This window comes from Cyprinodon tularosa, unplaced genomic scaffold (assembly GCF_016077235.1).
Source record: "Cyprinodon tularosa strain WSP-4 unplaced genomic scaffold, ASM1607723v1 ctg400, whole genome shotgun sequence".
Classification (NCBI taxonomy): Eukaryota; Metazoa; Chordata; class Actinopteri; order Cyprinodontiformes; family Cyprinodontidae; genus Cyprinodon; species Cyprinodon tularosa.
Window position 1 is genome coordinate 54,568 of NW_024039120.1, and position 7,337 is coordinate 61,904.

The window sequence follows — 7,337 nt, forward strand, 5'->3', positions numbered from 1 at the left end:
TGTATGTGTATATATGTATATATATATATATATATATATATATATATATATATATATGAAGGACCATAGTAAGAGCATAATTGTGAAATATACAGCACCTTTATTCAAGTCAGGAGACTTGGCCAAAGCACTTTACACTACATTAATTCACCCATTCACGCACACACTGATGGTGGCAAGCTACATTGTAGCCGCAGCTGCCCTGGGGCTCACTGACAGAAGCGGGGCTGCCGTACACTGGCGCCACCGGGCCCTCTGACCACCATCAGTAGACAATGCAGGTGAAGTGTCTTGCCCAAGGACACAACGACACTGAAAGTCAGAGTCGGGGCTTGGACCATCAACCCTTCGATTTCAGGGCAAACTCCTACATCCGACACCACTGTGAACTGCATATTTGTTGCAATATGACTTTTGGGACATTCTGACACATGTCATCTACTATAATACTGGAAAGTGTTTCTTTTGTCAGTTCATTAAACTCACAAAATACTGTGAAGTTTGTGTTTCCTACCAGAGTGGTTCTGAAATTTTTTAAGGAACCAAACCACCATTAGAAAAACAGAAAACTACCATTATCTGAAGTCTTTAATTTAACTGTGCCTAATAAAATGTCTATATTTTGATGCTGATTACCACACCTGTCGATTGCTGCTAGACCAATAGAATCGCAACAAATTTAAATAAGCCTGTCCCAGGATTACGACGTGAATTAAATTATTTAAAAAAGCAATCATGCACCCATTTATAGACTTATCCATTTAACTACTGTAGGTGTTTGCAATTATGTTTTTCATAATATTTCACATCACAATTATTGTGAAACCATTTCGCAACACCTCAGGGATTCCGGCCCCTACAGGTACTTCAGCAAACTCTGATCTAAAGCATTGCACTTGTTTAAATTAGGGTCCTTATTCATTTCAGTCTGATCAACAGTTTCATCCATGTCAGAGTCATGACACTAAATCCATAGCTCATCATGCATCAGATTTGCTGAGAAAAAGAAACATTAAAAGAACACACACACACTCACACACAGTTTTGTGTAAAGTCAAAGGTTGTTATTAACTAGTTACAGTCATTCAGTAACAGTTACTTGGGCATCCTTTTGGACTTAAAAAAATAATGCAACTCTTCCATACTAGTAACATCTACTTTAGTGTATGAAATAGAACTAATCTAACTTGTACAATTTCTGGCTACACCAGAAACCTGGAATTGTTTTACTGAATGAACCAGTACTGCTTAAGACACTGACACATACCCACATGTTTTATACTGAAGTAAGACTTCTGGTTTGTACACAAGCTTCATTATACTATTTGTAGTCACTGGGCAATATATTTCTATTAATATACCGTACATGCATTAATTAAATATACATGTACTTACATGTATCATGGGCAAGTATTATGATTTTAAAAAGTGGTATCTTCACAAACACTTTCATACTTGTTGCTGCATATTAGGCAGAACTGATAGTTAGGTTTTGTATTTCAATTACTTATTATTATTCTCTGCTGCAGAATGGGAAAAACCTGTGCGATCTTCTGACTCCCCTGCAATGGGCAATGGAGCACCGATGGCACAGCTCCAAACAAACTCAGGTCTCAGCGGTGGAAGGTACGGAGCGAACTCTGAGCCTTACGCTACTACCTCATTAGCCTGTGTGCTCGCTGGCATCTGTTCCATCTCAGACCCTAATATGACTGCATAAAAATCGTGAAATGAGTCTCGCCAGATAGCAGGGGATTAGATCAGCAATGGCCAAAGTTCACTGACCGTACGGCACCACTCAAGCTTTCATTAATTAGGGTAATATCTGTCTAACTTAATTCCAAAAGAAAATAAGAAAATCAGTGTTTCTAGATAAGGGCTGTAGTCTGTTGCTTGCATTTGGGCTTGAAAAAAGGAGGATTAATGTAATAAGGAGAACACCTGTCTGGGAAGAATAGGTGGCGCAATTCCACAGAGAGAATGAGTGGGGTCATTGAGCACAACAGGAGCCTGAGACAACCCTGCTGGAGGGACTCTGGTGAGGATGAAACCACCCATCTTTTGGTGACAAGCAGCTAATGGTGGCCTATTGCAGCACAGAATGCTAATGCCAGACTTCTGCCCCCCCGGCTACAGCTCCTGTTCAAGAAAATACAACCTGGCAGGCCTTGCTACATGATGGTCCCAGTTCACACTCACACAGGTAGGAATAACAATATCAATCACAGGACACTCTATTTTCTCCATTCTTGGTATCTATTATTGTGTGTTTTGACTGCTATCTGACACTTGCTGTTCCTAATCGCCCCTTCATTAGCTTCTTCTTCTCCCTTCTCACCCACTCAATTTCTTCACTGCTTCCTGACAAATCCTTATAGAGGTATTATCTTGATCTTATTCTTATTTTTTTCTCATCATTGCTAGATTCCTTTATAAATAAACATGGATATTACTAAAAATCTTCTTTTATTTCAAAATCAGTTGCCGCCAGTGAAATGCTTATAACAGTATGCGCACCAACAGATGGCTGTCATAATTAAAGAAGCAAGCAGGCTCTAATAGTGCTTGAATATTCACTGGTTTGTGAGTCATAAAAATTAAAAGTAAAAATACATGCTCATGTCTGTTCTGTTTATTTAAGCCTATACTCTCTTGCTTGAATCCTTTTTAGATAATAATCTATCCTCAATTGGTTGAAAGATAAATTTAATCTTGTAAATAAGGATCAAATATGTGATTGCCCATTGTAATATTCTCAATGCAAAAAAAAGGCCAACAAAAGATGAAGAGTCTGATGCAGAATGGCAGACTTGTCTCTATGTTCCCTCAGGCCTGCAATGTGGGCACTGACTCTATTTGACATCAAGATTCTGAACTGAGAGAAACAGAGTAAGGGAGAGACAAAGACACGGGGAAGGAGACATCACAACTCTTATGCCTGCAGGGGTTGTGTAAATGTGAGTCATGCCGTGATGGGACGACTTTTTTGGAGTAGCATCACCCATATAACTTTCATTTCATTTAGGGAGTTCACACGACTTCCTCTCTCCCACTCCTCTCTGAGTAGAAAAAAGAACGGAGATAAAACTACAGAATTTACAAACTGAGATTAAATGTTAGAAGAAGATGGTGATTTCTTGCTGTTTCTGTCCATAATTGCATCAACCTTAAAAGGAGCAGAAGGTCAGTGAGGAAGACATTCATTTTAGGTTCTAATCAGAATTTGGTTGTGTTTTGTGCATCCACCACACCAATAGAGCCAGTAACATTGTTCAATTGTCAGATTTGTTTTATTCTTTCCTTGTGATGCAAACAAAAGTCACATTATGAGGCTTGGCAATACCACAAATCTTTTTGTGTCCCTTTGGATTATAGGATCATGAGATTAAGCAGCATTTGCACAGCTTCATGGTAACATTCTTTTTTTTTTTTTTGTTTTGTTGTTTTTTTTTTGTTTTAGCAGTTTCATGTTGTTTTGTTTACAAAAAAAATATCTAAACTAGTTTTAATAATACCAGAAAACAAAAAAAAAAAAAAGAGAGTGGAAGATAGTGTATGTATGAGGAGTGTAAGAATATGTATAGTATCTGCCCCTATGTGGTCATATATGTTTGTATGGGTGTAAAAGTGGGATGATTTGAAAGTGACTGGATGGATGTGAAGTTGTTAATGTGTACTTGTCATATTGGGTGTTTGCCTCCCCCACCCTACCTACTGAACATCCTATTGACACATGTACCTGTGTCTGCTGACGATTCCCTTGGTGTGGCGTTGGGTACTTTAGTGGGCACCGTCTAATTCCTGATGGCTGCCTGCGGAGCACATGAGCTCGCAGCCAAAGTCCGAAGGGGCCACAATTTTGGAGACAGGCCCGATTGAGGTTTGGTCAAGCGGGGCAGGCTCCAGTTGCTTGCTTCTGCCCTTACCTTGTGGGTGGAGCAATCCCTATGTCTGCCCTTCTGTGTCCCAGTGAGTGGGTTGCCTCTATATATTTGGGGCTTGCATCCCCTATTTCTATCCAGGGCCCTGTAGGGCCGGTCTCTTGCCAGCCCTACAGGGCCGCTTCGCTTCGCTTTGCTTCCGAAGAAGCTTTGTAAATCCTTTATAAACAACCATGCCTATGCATACATACTACAACTGGAGTTGGTTCTACTTTTTCATGGATACACACTTAATACTATATACTAATTGGCAGCTACAGATACATACCCCACTGAATAATACTGTGTAATCACCATAGATTTTGCCTTTGACACAAATGCATATCTAAGAGATACCTGCTACTCTTGAATCTCTCTATGTACTCTGTTTTGTGTTTTTCTCATCTCATACAAGTATGGAAGCAGACTTCCAGTAGTTACTGTTTATCTTCTGTGCTATTTTTGCTGTTTATTTGTTTTTTTCTTTTCATACACTCTTTCCTGTCTATTTCTTTGTCTCTCCACATAGTTCTTATATCCTCTTTCTTTCTCACCTTCCTTTCTGTCTCCATTTTAGATTTTTACGCCATAAATAAGCAGGAACTACATTTTTTAGGTGCTATAGAAATAAACTCCTCACCCAAAACATTGCTTTTAGCAATGCCTACTCATTAAAGATTAAATGATCATAAAAGAAACCTGCTTATTTATTATAAAGCTATTTTAAATCTATTTTGAAAGCTATACAATTTAGCTGAGGAAATTGTTTTCTGAGGTTTTATAGATGCCATTTGTCATGCCTTTTATTTCAAAAGATAACTTATAAAAAATAAAATAAGCTAAAATGAAAAATAAAAATAAAATAACTAAAGGTGACTATTGGCTAGTATATATTATCTAATGTAATGAAAAAATAAATAAAAAATAAAACAATCATTCAACTATAATACATTTTTTTTAATATAAAGTAAATATAATATAAAATAATTTTATATAAAACAAGACCTTTTTATTTGCAGAAAGCCTAGTGGGAGCAAACCAAAACTATATACAATTGAATAGAAAAGAAACAACATGGTGTTAAAATGTAATTATTCTGGTTATTGCCATCACCGCACAATTATAACCTCATTATAATTAACTAGAAATAAAACTTAAAAAAAAAGAAAGCCATAAAGGTCATCATAAATTAATGTGATACCAAGCAAAGAAATGGTGCCCGTGAACACACACAGAGGTATGACAGTAGCACGTTAGAAATTGCTATCCAAGGAAAATGCCAGCATAATGATATTTACACTGTACTGAAAGTAATGAGCACTAACGGTTGCTTAGGAGCTCTACAGTATCACGGCCTTAAAGAGAGTGTTTTGAAAATGCTCACCAAAAGCACAGTGTACATGGTAGGCTGTTAATGAGCTTAACATGGAAAAGCTTGAAGGTTGCCTGTTAATTAAGAGTTGACCATATATTTATTTTACGCTTGTTACCGCTAGACAAGATACATAAAAAATATGAAATTTCTGAAAGGCTTATTCAAAATTGTGTTCACAACACTGAGGCTTAGCCAAAGCATGACCACATATGCTCTTGACTGCAGAGGTATGAAGCAAAACTAGCCACATACCACTAGAGATGGGTGTAAAACCTTTGGGTAATGCACTCTTCACAATAGCCCTATTTGCCAAGATACCTGAATGAGAGCTCTATGGTGCAAAAACAGCACATTACCGTGTAGGAGGACTGCGTGGGATTTCAAACCAATCATTTTGAATCCTTCATGCAGATAACAATAAACGTGAAGGGAGTTGATAGTGCCAAGTCTATGATGTGTTTGTGTGTGTGTTTGTGTAGGTGTGTTGATGAAAGGAAGCAGTGTTTTTGATGTACACAAAATAATGTTTGTTAAGGGGTGCAAATGTGGATGTAAAAGTGCATGCACCTGTATGGATGTTTTTCTGTTACATTGTTTCAAAGTTTAAACAGAAACGGATATTTGTGGTACACCATTTTTTTTCTAAAGCCCCTAAACGTACATACCCACTACTATAAGCCGCTTCGCTATAACCTTTCCTTAGGTGCAAGAGTATATTACATAGCAGTCCAGAATAGTCTTACACCTAGATCTTTTTTTTTATTTATTTTTTTTACATTTTATAATGCTAAAACCATAAAACCAGGAATTACTGTTCTAGTTTTAATTTGTTTTCATAAACAAATATACACATATACACAAATGGATTTTGCCCTGTCTGATGTCTTAGTAGGTTTACAGTTGTGCGTGACTCCCTTATTAGACAATGGACTGAAGACCCGTATGAAAAGTTTTTGCATATATATTAATAAATTGGTATTAATAAAGTGGTAAAAAATAAAATGTATATATCTGGCAAATAATCGGTGAAATTAAACTACTGCAATAAACATAAAAAATAAATGTTGTATCACAAACTTAAACTGCAACCTAATCTAATGATAGATAGTTAAATTGGTCCAACCTATCAAAACAATTAAAACATTATATTCAAGAAGCAAGAACTCCAGATAATGGGAAAAAAGTAAAAAAATAAATAAAACTAACCTTCTTAAAGGTATAGTGGAGGATTTTCTTTTACCGGGTGGATCATTAAAATAAGCGGTCCTCCGAATTTTCAATCATTCTGGTGATATGTTTACATAGTAGCCTGGGTGCCATTCCGAACTTAGTCCCGCCCACAAGGTTTGAGTTCGGGGAAGTTCGGTCTGGCTCTGCTCCATAGTAGCGCGAGTATTATCGCCCACTGTCAGGCGATCCAATCAAATTGTCAGGGCGGGCTTTATACTATGATGGACAGATGATCAACAGTAACGTAATTAACCACGTGACCAATGCGCGCTGTGACAACAACAATGGCTGCCGCCGGAGAGTTGAGGTGAGTAGATTCTGCTATTAGGTCTGTTCTAGAAGATATCGACAGCAATTTAATTTTAAAAGAGCAACAGAGTAACGCGATCAAGAGTCATCTTCTTATTCTAGGCGTGAAACTGCACGCTTTGATTTTTGTTGACAACAACTATGCGTTGCTTAACATACGTCACACACTCCGTTGCTCTTATTGGTTGTACGTCTGTCCAATTAAGTGCAGAGGCATTTTTTTCCTGGTTCGTTCAAAACATGCCCCATAATCACAGCTCCATGGAGCAGTATCAGACTCATATTCTGACTAGAATTGAGTAGGACTACGTCAGGCTATTTATATAGGGCTGTCCTATGTGCTCATCCCCATATGTGCTCATTTTCACTTTCTGGTGGTGAGTCTGACATAGTGGAAAAATTGCTAAACCTTTTTTGGAAATTAAGCTTGTATGAGCGATGCAAACAGTAAGTTTTAAACAGAGCGTTCACTAGGAGAAATTAGTCTGTGCATGCTCTCGCAC